Below are 13,852 nucleotides of genomic sequence, written 5' to 3' on the forward strand. Positions count from 1 at the left end.
TCTAGACAGATAAATTCAGTCGGATGGATGGGTGATGAGTGTGGGAGAGCATGAACCTGTCCCCAACTTTAGCAGAGCATGACACAGTCAAATACAGCCATAGACACTTTATTAGTTACACCTGCTCACACCACACACCAGCTATATCTCTCTACAGCTACCACATGGTTGCTCACTGAAGCTAAGCAGGGCTGTGAAACTAGGTTGCTGCTGCAAGAGGTGCTAGTAAGGCCAGCAGGAGCTGCTATCTTGGTGGTTTGTGTGGGTCCTTGAGTGCTAGTATAGTGAAGAGGACTCTTTTGACCTTGTTTTTTTGCGTACGAGCGGGTGCAGCCATTTGAATCTCTTTGGCTCAAGACTTCCGGTCTTATTCACTTCTATTCATTTTTAGTAAAAGAAAAAACAGCTAGTTACGCTTGCTTAATGTTGCAAACTGATATTTTATTATCATTTTATTCTGCTTTGTCTATATAGTTATGGCTACACTTGTTTGTAGAGCAAATAGATTGACCATATTCTACTGTTTATTATTCCAAGTCATTTCTCCCATAGGCAACTGAAGTTCTAAAACAATCACAAAAACAAGCGCACTTCTGCATTTTAGAATAAGGACAATACTTTAAGTGGACATACTAGTTACGTACAACAGTTAACTATCTGACTATACGTATACTATTTAACCAGATATTCGTATCAGAATTTGCTATAAAACGTATAAAAGCATGTATCTATCCTGACTTTTTAATAATGTTTCAGGAAGCTTTTAGTGCAATAACGGGAGTGATATTGCCTTTCAGTGGCGTAGCGCAAAATGCTGAGGCCCCCCTGCAGGGATCGCTGACGTGGCCCCATGGTGATGGGGGAGGGGGGGGGGAAGATACGTCATACGTCAATTTGCATATCACTGACGTCATCACGTTTTAACGTTTCTGTTTGTTTAACAGCCTATGGTTAATAAAGGGATATTTATAATTGCACTACACTTTATATAAGCATGTTTATTTAACTAAATTTATTGCTGTTTGAATACAGTATGTCATTATAGATATGTAGTAAATGTGCAGTAATCTCTCATATGTAATAAACTCAGACAAGTTGAGAAACTGTCACTAAAATATCTGTGATTGTGAACAAGAAAAGAATAAACGGTCCAATTAAATTGTTAAAATAAAGTAGAAGTAGATCGGTTTGACTGTACAAGGGAAATACCTTCACACTGCCTGTGCTAAATCATTTGTCGTCGGTACGCAGAGGGGTGATCTGCTCTCGGGCTGCAGGTGGGAGAGGCTGCTGTACGAGGACTGACTGGGCTGCCTGTCAGTGCTGTGAGGCGGGGGAGGGGCCGGCGGCATCACATGCAGCTCGTTGAAAAGAGTAGGGACGGTACAGTATGCACAAATGACAGTCCAAAAAATCTCCAATTACACACAAAAAAGTCGCTAGATTTGTTGCTAGGGGGGTCTGAAAAGTCGCTAAATCTAGTGACAAAGTCGCTAAGTTGGCAACATTGGCGGCAAGCAATCAGAATGAAGTTTAGTCCACCGCTTGAGAGGTGTTCAGAGATCACAGACCTGTGAACTTTGGTTCCGACCACAGTTGTTCCCAAGAGTTTGATTATTGCGGTTGCCGGTGGATTTTCAATTATTGAAAATCGCGATGACGAGGGGCCCCCTAATCAAGCGGGGCCCCCCCGCGGTGCGTGCCCTGCAGCCCCGTCCGCTACGCCACTGTTGCCTTTACACGTTTTGGATTTCGTAATAATTACTGTGTCATTTAAACATCATCACTGACATTTAACAATATAGTGCTGAGTATACTCAGCACGACCATACCTTTATGCCACAATGAACTCATTTCCAGCAGGATAACATGTCATGTCAAAAATCTCATCTCAAACTATTTTCTTGAACATGACCACAAGTTCACTTTACTCAAATGACCTACAAGGTCAACATATCTGATGTGCTGGAACAGGAGATTCACATTATAGACATGCAGCTGACAAGTCTGCTATCACTTTGTTATGTTACTATAATAAACTCAAGATATCATGGACTAAAACTATGGAATGTTTTCAGCACCTTGTTTAATTTGCTTCGAAAGCAAAAGGATACTAGCAAGCAACACCTAATGAAGTAGCCAGGGAGGGAACATTTTACAAGGGTCATGGAATTTATTTATGAGAGTGCAACTTGTGATGTATAGCAGCACAAGGGAATTACGTTCTGCAGTCAGGTCGTAAAATATGAATGAAATATATACTATTAAATATGTAACCCTAGCACTCCCAAAGGGTCATTACAATAAATTTATCTAGAGAAGCCTTCCAACCATAAGTATAGCTGGGTGAATGATTTACAGATTTTACAACACACTGTATTTTTTATTTATTTTAAAGAGTGTGATGTGTTGGCTTCTTCAAGCTAAAATCAAAATCTGAAGTGGACGTCGCAGCTACATATAAATGCTCAATACTCATCTATCAGAGTAGCTGAATATCTGCTTAGCTTCAGAGCTTTTGACACGGTATCTGGAGAAAAGGTAGCTTTGTGTTCACAATTTATGCATTTGATTTGTTATAAAACAAACGCAACAGTGACAGAGTACTGTTGTCTGCCAAATCTCCGACCAGCAAAAACACACTGACTGTTTCATGAGTGCTGGCTTTCATCAGTGCCAGTAGCTATGTTTCCATTCACGTATTTATACACACATTTTTGGATATTACATAAGAAAACGCTGGATGGAAACACCAAGCTGTGAATTTTAAAAAAGAAAGTGCATACAAACATCATGCATTCATTTGAGACTGAATACAAACTAAAGAAAGAATAAACTAGGAAGGAAACATATTCATTGGATAAATCCCTTCACCAAAAAGCTGTGTGAGTTTATTGTGGTCATAAAGAGGTTTTCTCACAAGCGTTTTTCCTTCACTTTCGTCAATTGGTGAAGTTTGTTCCTCGCCACTGGCTTGCTTGGTTTGAGACTTGTGGAGCTGTGCATCAATGGATTTGCTTTTCAGTGTTTGGACTTTCAGCAGTGAAAATTAAACCACACTGAACTGAACAGAACTAAACTGAACTTCAACTCTGAAAACTGAACTGATGCAGTTTCAGTTTAATATAACTTCTATGTGAGGTTGCTTTGACCCAATCTTCATTGCTAAAGTGCTATAAAAATAAAGATGAATTGAAAATTTAATTGAATAAAAGCATACATATGGTCATCAACAATACTCAGGTAGACTGTGCTGTAAAAACAATGATCAGTTCGTACTAAGGAGACCAAAGTAGGCTGAGAAAATGTCTTTTACACCAACAGCAGCCAGAACCACTGATACAAGACAAGAAAAATCCATTATTTCATGTTGTTAATACCTAATTTTGAATCTAATTCAGAAACTATCCTGATGTTGCAGCAAAAGCCAAGACTCATCAGACCAGACATCCTCAGGTTGCTTTTTTTGTGACTGACACTGGTGTGTCTTCTGCTGTTGTAGCTCATCTGCTTCAAGGTTTGACATGCTGCATGCTCAAAGATGACCATATGCATAACTAAGTTGGTTTGAGAGTTTGAGTTTATTGCACATTGAATCTGAAAGTTTAGTACAATAAAAAAATTTGACCTCATGTTGTGCTAACTGTTTTGACACACTGACAAAATAAATGTTTCATTCATTCATTTATTTTCTTGTCAGCTTAGTCCCTTTATTAATCCGAGGTCGCCACAGCAGAATGAACCGCCAACCGCCAACTTATCCAGCAAGTTTTTACGCAGCGGATGCCCTTCCAGGCGCAACCCATCTCTGGGAAACATCCACACACACACACACACACACACACACACACACACACACACACTCTCATACACTCATACACTACGGACAATTTAGCCTACCCAATTCACCTGTACCGCATGTCTTTGGACTGTGGGGGAAACCGGAGCACCCGGAGGAAACCGACGTGAAGGCAGGGAGAACATGCAAACTCCACACAGAAACGCCAACTGAGCCGAGGTTCGAACCAGCGACCAAGCGACCTTCTTGCTGTGAGGCGACAGCACTACCTACTGCTCCACTGCCTCGCCAAATAAATTTTTCTTCTACATAAAAAAAATAAAATAAAAAAAATTTAAAAAGATGGATGGAAATGTAGCTAGTGATTGGCCCACATTGCCTTGCTGCTATTTTGTTGTGTGTGTGTGTGTGTGTGTTTGTGTGTCCATACATTTCACATTCTGCCTATAAACATTATAATAGAAAGCATAGTCTGCCAACACGGTCAATCGCCATTCATTATAATGTTTATAGGTACTGCCAATCTTTGTTTTTCAGGTTATTTTTTTGTGAAGTGTGTGAAGTATCATAAGCAATATTTCAACATTCCACCAATTTCATGAAATAAACTTTGCATTTTAGGGCAATCCAGCGTAGCTCTTTGATAATGAGCTTAATTCTCACTCCGCTCTGTGCAGTATTGGATGAACACAATATGAAGTCTATTCCTCTACTTTAGATAAGAAAGGACACAAAGTATCACTGCTTAAACTGACTCCGTAATGTTTAGCGTTTTTTCGTAAAGGATGAATTAATATGCATAGAACTCAGTGTGCAAGGTTTGTTCACATGACACATTTTTCGCAATTATCAGCTTCATTTCTGTTGGCATTTCTGTTTGGAGTTTGCATGTTCTCTTTGTGTTTGCAAGGGCTTCCTCTAGGTGCTCCGGTTTCCTCCACAGTCCAAAAACATGCACTATGTGAATTGGGTAAGCTAAATTTTCTGTAGTATATGTGTGTGAATAAAATTGTGTGGATGTTTCCCAGTGATAGGTTGCAGCTGGAAGGGCATCCGCTGCATAAAAAAATATGCTGGATAAGTTGATGGTTCATTTCACTTTGGAGATCCCTGATTAAAAAAAGGGACTGAGCCAAAAAGAGAAAAATAAATTGCTAAAAGGATTTGCCTGGTTAATTATTTTTTTTGCATCTGTGAATAAAGATCCTTGGTAGTTTGCACAAGCTTCCAAAAAAGTGAAATTTTTATTTTCATGAACACATGTAAAGAAAAAAAGTGTTTCATTTGCGAAACATTCTACTTTTTTAACATTTAAATTTAGTAAATTTGGACATAGCTACTTCAACACTTTCCTATTTTCCTATTACCCTTTCATCTCCATATGCACCAAACACTTTCTTACAAACATTAATAAAACTAATAACAAATAGAATAAATTAATTCATATTAATTAATAAAAATGAAAAAAATACTATTATAAAAAAATTGACTTGTTATACTTTGTATATATTGTTGCTCTTCTGTGATTTCAAGTGCTTCTTTTATCCATACAGATGTTACTACTTCAATGTGTTCCTTGTACCGCCATTCATGCCGCGGCGACGGCGGTGCTTGATGCGCCAGCAGCATTTGACCGCTGGGTGGCACTTTAACCACAGATATTCAGCTTTGCCTTTTCACAATGCTAAACAGACTGTTCTGTAGGCGTAGCTTACTGTATGTGATGTGATGTGTTCAATTAAAATATAATTTTAATTTAGTTTTTCTGGTAATAGACATGCTCTTACACTATACTATGCTGTAGAAAAGATACATGGTGAGAAGTCAAAAAGCTAATATAAGAATTAAGTTATTAGCCTTCAGTGCCCGATTAAATTGCGTTGGGGTGAAAATAATGTTTTGATTTCTTTGACTATCATGGCAATGTTATAATCTCAAATCTTAAACGTGCGCATATGAAAAACAGCAAAATAATATAGATTATCCTGCCGATAGAGCACATCACCTCACAGTTGTGAACTTGCGATCACCTCAACTTACATTTAATTTTTTTTTTACCTGGTTTATTGTAAACTTATTAAGTGCAAAGAGGATTCGTTTTGGAAAATAGAATTGAAGAAATGAAAGACAACTAAAATGAAAGCACAAACATTCAGTACAAATAATTAGTCTTAAATAAATAAATAAATAAATAAATAAAGCAGTCTTTTAGTCTAAATATAGAGAGATGTAGTGTTTGCTATTTTGATAGAACTAAGACTAGACATGTTCATTTATATTTTTAATTTACGTTTTTATTTACATTTTCGTTGTTGATTATATTTACGATCTCATTTTATGTTTCAATTATAGTACATAATAATAAACGAATAATGAAAATAAATGAATAATGAAAATATTACATAAATTAAGTCTGGCAGGTTTATTTTTAATAATTTAGTTTCAGTTCCGTTTTTTTGTTTCAAAACGTCAATGTTCTGCTTTAAAGTATAACTGTTGTTTTGTTTTGTTTTTTTACTTAATGGCTCAGTATGTTTTGTATTTTATCTTCATATTCAGTCACCTTGCATATGCGTGTGAAATATAATGCCGCATAACCGCGGAAAAAGAAGAAAAGGCTGTCAGTTAAAGCTAATTAATCAAAATAAGCTATATTAAAATACAGCATTTATGTTAATACAGGCAGAGTGTGAACAAACGGCTAAGATATGTGCTTGCCTTGTCCCGCAAGTTTATTTTTAATAATTTAGTTTCAGTACTATTAATTTTTTTCTCAAAACGTCAATAGCACCTTCAATAATCTAAACATTAAAGATGGACCGCAAGATGTGTTGAGTGGCTATATGTGAAGAACAATGGCAAAGCTAAGTGTGATTATTGTAATAAACTAATAAGTTATAAAGCAGAGAGTCCCGACCAACAGGACTGACTAAGCATATGCGGTTGGCTCATTCTTCACGAATATAGAATTAAAATTATGGCGCGTTAGGTTCATTGTGCATCCTGCAGGTGCAACCAACAAGGGTTGTGCATTTGAGTTTAACTTTTTGAGCGTTATAAGCAGCTCGTTGTTAGTTTTTATTTAAATATATCGAGCCGAAACTAAGCAGCGCATTCTCTCCGCCTCCTCGTTTATAACCAGCGGGACACGCCACTGAAGCAGTGGAGGACACTCCGTCGTTCATAATCTTTGCTGATGTGTCGGAGTCGAAAGAATATATCAAAGAGGAATGTTCTTTTGACAGTCCCGATATGTTCAATCTTTTTTTCCCTGTCATTTCTCTTCAGCAAATTATATTTTTAAAGCTGCTTGATTCTTTTAAAACCGAAAGCAGAGCCCGTCAATTGGTGTTTTTTCATAAGATACTCCTCTATCAAGGTTTTATTTTATGAGTATTCTTTAATGTGCTTTTTAATAGTTTTATTTTATTCAAAGCAGCACCTAAAAGCGAATTTATCCTCAAAACGTGGCATGAGAGCGATGCATGTCATGTGTCGCATATTGCCTTTTTTTCTGATCTTTTTGCATAAAGGTTTTAATCAAAAGACAGGTAATTTAATTACTTTCGATGTGCTAAAATATTTGTTAAATAAATGTTATTTCAAAAAAAGCATATGCAATGTGCTCTGACAGGTAAAATCCGATTCTTTCTCTCTTTCAAGTTCAAAGCAAATTTGAATGCCAAAGGATTTTAGATATGCATATACAAGACTATGTAGTATATTAACATCAACAAATTAATAAAATAAGTAGCAAATGAGAAATAAATGACAGACAAGTTGAACAGACATTATCTCTAATTATCAGAATTGCAAGATTAAAACAGCTGAATATAGGCCTAAATAATCTAGAAAGCAACTACTGCGCGCTGATATTTCTTCTTCTTTTTTTCGGAATAACGAACAATTTCAACCGCGGGGAGATACCGACAGCTTGATTTGCAGTATTTTCTAACATGTTAGAAGCGGGCAGCGGACATCAGCTAGCCGTAAAGACGGGCCCGCACAAAAAAAACATGGCTGCCGGTGGAGAAGCGGCTGTGCCCTCAGCAGCTGATTGAGACGGAGCTGCATATCCCGAGTGCACTAAATACTCCGAGATCCGGGAGAAATTCTACCCGATAATCCAACACATACAAAACAACTTTGAGTCCCTGTCGAACAGAACCCATCTTACTGGGGGAGTGTGTGTGCTGCTGTGTGTTCACCCAACAATACCCGCTCCTGTCTCCAACACATAAATACTGGAACTCTTTATGTGGACTTACTTTTGATAATAGGCTACTATTATTACCTTTATCCTGTTTAATGTTATCAAAAATCTATTTTTATTTTTATTATTATATTTTTATTTTTTATTCTATTTTTATTTTTATTAATCATTTTTTTATTAGCCTATATGTTATTTTCATATTTGTTTGCACTACTGCCCTTTTTGCACTGTCTTGTTTGTGAGACGCGTACTGCTTTGGCAAAACGAATGTACAGTTACTTGTCATGCCAATAAAGCACCTCAAATGTGAAAATAGCCTAGGCAACAAATAACAAATAGTAGTGTAATAATAACAAAAAATGCCCTTTTCATTTTCATACAATAGGCCTATGTGTGGGTTTTGACAATATGTGTTTAATTAAGCTATAAAGATCAGATGAAATGCATAGTGAAATATGAAATAAATGTCTCTTTTGCTGAAAATTTAATTAATCTATATATTTATTATTTTAAAAATCAACTCATTTTTGCCCAGAGAAAGAGGCGCGCGGCACTAGCGGACATGGGGTGCTTTTCCAAAAAAAGACGTACAGTAACTTGCAGCTGAACTATGCACAGTTTGGGGAAAAAAAGGATATAGTGATGCATGTCCCCCAAAACCCCTAGTTTCTCTGTCGCAGATCCATCATTTAAATCAGGTTAGTTATAAGTAAAACGCACATAATGATAAAGCACACCATCATCACGAGGGCAATTAAATAGACAACCTAAACATATTTTTAATTGTTTATTTATGTAATGTGAGTTTTTATAACTTTGTTCTTTAAATTATTTATAACTTAGGCTATTCTATCGAGATGACACCATAAAAGGCCTTCAATGCATTGGTATAGGTAATAGGGATACAATGAAAAGCCGATTTTCACTATTGACCCTGTTTTTATTCATTGACGGCTTCCCAACGACGCAATTCTGTTGCGCGAAAAAAAGCTGCTGCAAATAAGCAAATTTATGACAAAACAATTTTAATAGTTTCATAGTAGTAGCTGGTGTGCTTCATCTGCGTGATTCTGATTTGACATTCTTCCGCTAAACTTGCACTGTGTTGATGTGTAAATGGACTATGTGTTGATGTGTTAATGGGCTATGATCTTTGCTATTGAGTTCTCTTTGCAACTTTCAATTTCGAGGTGGGGGAAGTGGGAAGAGGCAATTCAAATGTACCATCTCTAAAAAAAAGGCCGCTTACGCGGCATTTGTGTTTATTATTACCTTATTTTTATTTTATTATTATTAATTTATTCATTCATTCTTCATTCATTTTCTTTTCGGTTTAGTCCCTTTATTAGTCTGTGATCGCCACAGCGGAATGAACCGTCAACTTATCCAGCATATGTTTTACGCAGTGGATGGCAGGAGGGCCAGCTGGGGCTTCGGGACGGAGTGAAAGGAATTTGCCCCGAGTCTGGGAAAGATGGCTTGCCGTAATTACACTATAGTTTTCCTATCGCACACATGCGCCAAACAAATAAACAAATAAATAAAAAGGAAAAGAAAACATCTAGACTTATAGGCTGAGGTCTTTTTGCTTAAAATCGCCCTTATGTTTCCGTTTTAAATGTAAGGCTGTTGCATAGAATAATACACTTTTAATTTATAAGTGATTTTGCTGTGTCCCCCTTGATGTTTCAATAACGCATAATAATCTACACACCATATTAAAGACACAGCAGACATAAAGGTTGTGTGTGAGAGACCGAGCAAAAGAGCGCTCTCTTCACAGCTCTGTGGATGCTGCTAGCGGCTTCTTTCTTTTTGTTATTTATTTTGCAGATAATACACCATATGAATACAACAGAAAGACATAACACTTTACAAATAACCTTTTGTAGACTCAAAACAAGTGTCATATCTTGATAAGCCTAAGCCACATTGAAATATAATTTAAAGAATTACATTATCGGATATAATAAAATCGCATTAAATAAATAAACCAATATAAAACAAGCAAAAGCAAGCTATAACAGTTTAGGTAGGCCTATACATAAATAAAACCGTTAAAGCCAAATCAAACTTTTATTTTACAAGATATTTTCTTTTAAAAGATTTTAGATATTTTCTAAAAACAATAAACACCAGAGAAGGTTAAGAATATTATTTATAAAGTATTTGGATATGATGATAATAATCAAATCGTGCAAACAGAGCATTTTTGGGAACACGTTTCAGGTCTCTCCAGTGCATTTGGGCTGAATGTTTGACTGTGTCTAAATGAGGATGTTATAAAATACATTTTCTACCGAGTTATTAACGGATGCACGATGCCAACACTCGGGGGACGTTCTGGGGGCTGGGTTTGCGTTACGCGCTGCGAGCTATAGGCCGACAGTGGAAATGCGACATGACTTCGGTCTCACGATGCCCATTAACACCTGAAAGACAAGCTTTTGGTTATGAGACGGGGGAAGGGGTATGTCTCCACCCTCAAGTGTTTTCCACAAACATGGTTACACAAAATCCAAAACTCCCGAGGACGGATGGCGTAACCGTAGCAAAACCTATGCGTTTTAAAACCAAACCGCAAATGGGGCCTTATGAAAATGAATGTTTCTATGCACAGCAACTTCTGGACTGAACTATACTTGTTATTTAAAATATCTCTATTACGCTCTAGCATTCGCCAAAACGAATTTGTACATACAAACACCGAACATAGCCTAGCTGAATAGGGTGTTGCCTGCTGAGCCATGACAGCAGCAGACAATTCCGCACGACCATAAAGCCTTCACCCGACAGTTATTTTCTAATATTCACAACGCGAGCCACAACAATAGACATGCCATGCCCATCATCCTTACAGACAACTTCGCTTTAAACTGTATTAAGGTCCCATTTACACTGCACAGCAGTTTTATATAAAACGTTAATGATACATATAACAGGCTACATTTTGATGGTGAAATAACCTTTTAAACGATGGCTTTTTATTTCAATATTCAAACATTAAATAACGAATGCATCAAGTGAAATAACGAATATGCAAAAACACATGTATATAAATATAAAGGACTATTATAATTAGCAAAATGCTGCTCTATAGACAAATACTGCTTGACATTTTAGAAAATGTTTTGCGTATACCCAGTACCGAGAACAAACAAACAAAAGCACATGGCTTGTTAATCAATTTAATCAAGCTCTAGCCATGAATAAAATAATAGACTATTTTATTATTTTAATATTTTAGACGACGGGTTAGTAATTATATTATAAATGGTTATGTTCAGATCAATGAAATAATAACTTTAATAATTCTGCTTTGCATTTTTCTATGCATTACTAACATCACTAAACCATACATTTGTTTTATAAGTTAACCAAATATTTGCAGAGATTCAGCGTTTTTTTTTTCTGACGCGTCAAATTCAAATACAAAACATACTGAGCCATTAAGTAAAAAAACAAAACAAAACAACAGTTATAGCTACTTTAAAGGAGAACATTGACGTTTTGAAAAAAAAAACTGAACTGAAACTAAAGTATTAAAAAAACAAACCTGCTAGACTTAATTTATGTCCTGCGGCAAAAATATTTTTATTATAATCTGCTTAAAATAGGTCAAATTATTTTATTTTTTTCTGCTTTTGATGAAGCTGCATTCAACTTAAGCTCAATGTCGGCAATGTCTTTAAATAAATAATATATCTAGGCCTATTTTCATTATTCATTAATTTTCATTATTCGTTTATTATTATCTATAATTGTTGAGACATAAAATGAGATAGTAAACTATAATCAACAACGAAAATGTAAGTAAAAACAGAAATAAAAACATAAATGAAAATGTCTTGTCTTAGTCCTGTCAAAATAGCAAACACTGAACATCTCTCTATATTTAGGTTAAAAGACTGCTTTATTTATTTATTTATTTATTTATTTATTTAAGACTACTTATTTGTACTGAATGTTTATGCTTTCATTTTAGTTGCAAAAAGATCAGAAATTGATCTCGCACGCGCAGGGAAAAAAGGCAATTATGCCACACATGACTTGCATCGCTCTCATGCCAAGTTTTGAGGATAAATTCGCATTTAGATGCTGCTTGAAATAAAATAAAACTATCAAAAAGCACATTAAAAACTTTAATAAAAAAATTAAAACATTCATAAAGGAGTATCTTATGGAAAAACACTATGGGCCCTGCTTTCGGTTTTAAAAGAATCAAGCAGCTTTAAAAATATCTAATTTGCTGAAATGACACGAAAAAAAAAAATAAAATAAAAAGATTAAACATATCGGGACTGTTAAAAGAAAATTCCTCTTTGATATATTCTTTCGACTCCGATACATCAGCTAAGATTATGAATGACGGAGTGTCTCTCCTGCTTCAGCAGCGTGTCCCGCTGGTTAAACGATGAGGCGGAGAGAATGCGCTGCTTAGTGAACCTAACGCGCCATTATTTTAATTCTATATTCGTGAAGAATGAGCCAACCGCATATGCTTAGTCCTGTTGGTCGGGACTCTGCTTTATAACTTAGTTTATTACAATAATCACACTTAGCTTTGCCATCGTTCTTCACATGTTGCCACTCGGCACATCTTGCGCTCCATCTTTAAACAAATGTTTACATTATTGAGGTGCTCTCCGGCGGCGAAGTTTCTGGCAGAGTAGCGAGTGAAAAAATGTGCTTGCAGAAATTGGAATCAAAATTTAAATTATATATAACAAGCATCGTATTCTTTCTAATCCTCGCCCAGTTTTAATACAAGTTGTTTTTATATTTGTGGCTGTGAAGTTTATTAAGAATATATATATATAGCCTACTTTATTTTTTTATACTTTAAGTGATCTGCTTGAGGTAGGTCACGTTTATCAATGGTAAGTTTTAGCCTAAGTTTACATCAATACATAATGTGTATTGTCCTTTATCATACAAAAAAAAAAACAAGAAAAAAAAAAACATTATTATACATAGTTTCCTTTAGCCTATAAAAAGGCCGCAAATGCATTAAAAGGCAAGCGCATATCTTAGCCTTGAGTTTGTTCACACTCTGCCTGTATTAACATAAATGTTGTATTTTAATATAGCTTATTTTGATGAATTAGCTCTAACCTTCGACAGTTTTTTCTTCTTTTTCCGCGGTTATGCGGCATTATATTTCACACACATTTGCAAGGTGACTGAATATGAAGTTAAAATACAAAACATACTGAGCCATAAGTAAAAAAAAAAACAAAAAAACAAAACAACAGTTATAGCTACTTTAAAGGAGAACATTGACGTTTTGAAAAAAAAATGAACAGAACTGAAACTAAATTATCAAAAATAAACCTGCAAGACTTAATTTATGTCCTGCGGCAAAAATAATTTTATTATACTTTTAGTGATCTGCTTAAGGTAGGTCAATTTATTTTTCTCAGTGTTTCACGTACTGTACGGCAATGTCTTTAAATAAATAATTTATTTAGGCCTATTTTCATTATTCATTTATTTTCATTATTCGTTTATTATTCGTTTATGTACAATTGTTGAGACATAAATAAGATAGTAAAATATAATCAACAACGAAAATGGAAATAAAAACAGAAATAAAACATAAATGAAAATGTCTTGTCTTAGTCCTATCAAAATAGCAAACACTGAACATCTTTCTATATTTAGGCTGCTTTATTTATTTATTTATTTATTTATTTATTTATTTATTTATTTATTTATTTATTTAAGACTACTTATTTGTACTAAATGTTTGTGCTTTCATTTTAGTTGTCTTTTACTTCTTCAATTCTATTTTCCAAAACGAATCCTCTTTGCACTTAAAAAGTTTACAATAAAGCGTG

At 35.3% G+C, this 13,852-nt stretch overlaps 1 protein-coding gene and 1 long non-coding RNA gene across 16 annotated transcripts in view; one reads left to right on the top strand and one right to left on the bottom strand.

Moving 5' to 3' along the window:
* LOC147846039 (uncharacterized) overlaps positions 1-13,852 on the top strand; it is a 531,070-nt gene that overhangs the window by 428,863 nt on the left and 88,355 nt on the right. The gene's annotated exons all lie outside the window — the stretch shown is intronic.
* The window catches only part of gcgra (glucagon receptor a), a 213,987-nt gene that overhangs the window by 63,792 nt on the left and 136,343 nt on the right, over positions 1-13,852 (bottom strand). The gene's annotated exons all lie outside the window — the stretch shown is intronic.

The sequence above is a fragment of the Danio rerio genome, chromosome 3 (genome assembly GCF_052040795.2).
Source record: "Danio rerio strain M-AB ecotype USA chromosome 3, GRCz13ab, whole genome shotgun sequence".
In the NCBI taxonomy this organism is placed as follows: Eukaryota; Metazoa; Chordata; class Actinopteri; order Cypriniformes; family Danionidae; genus Danio; species Danio rerio.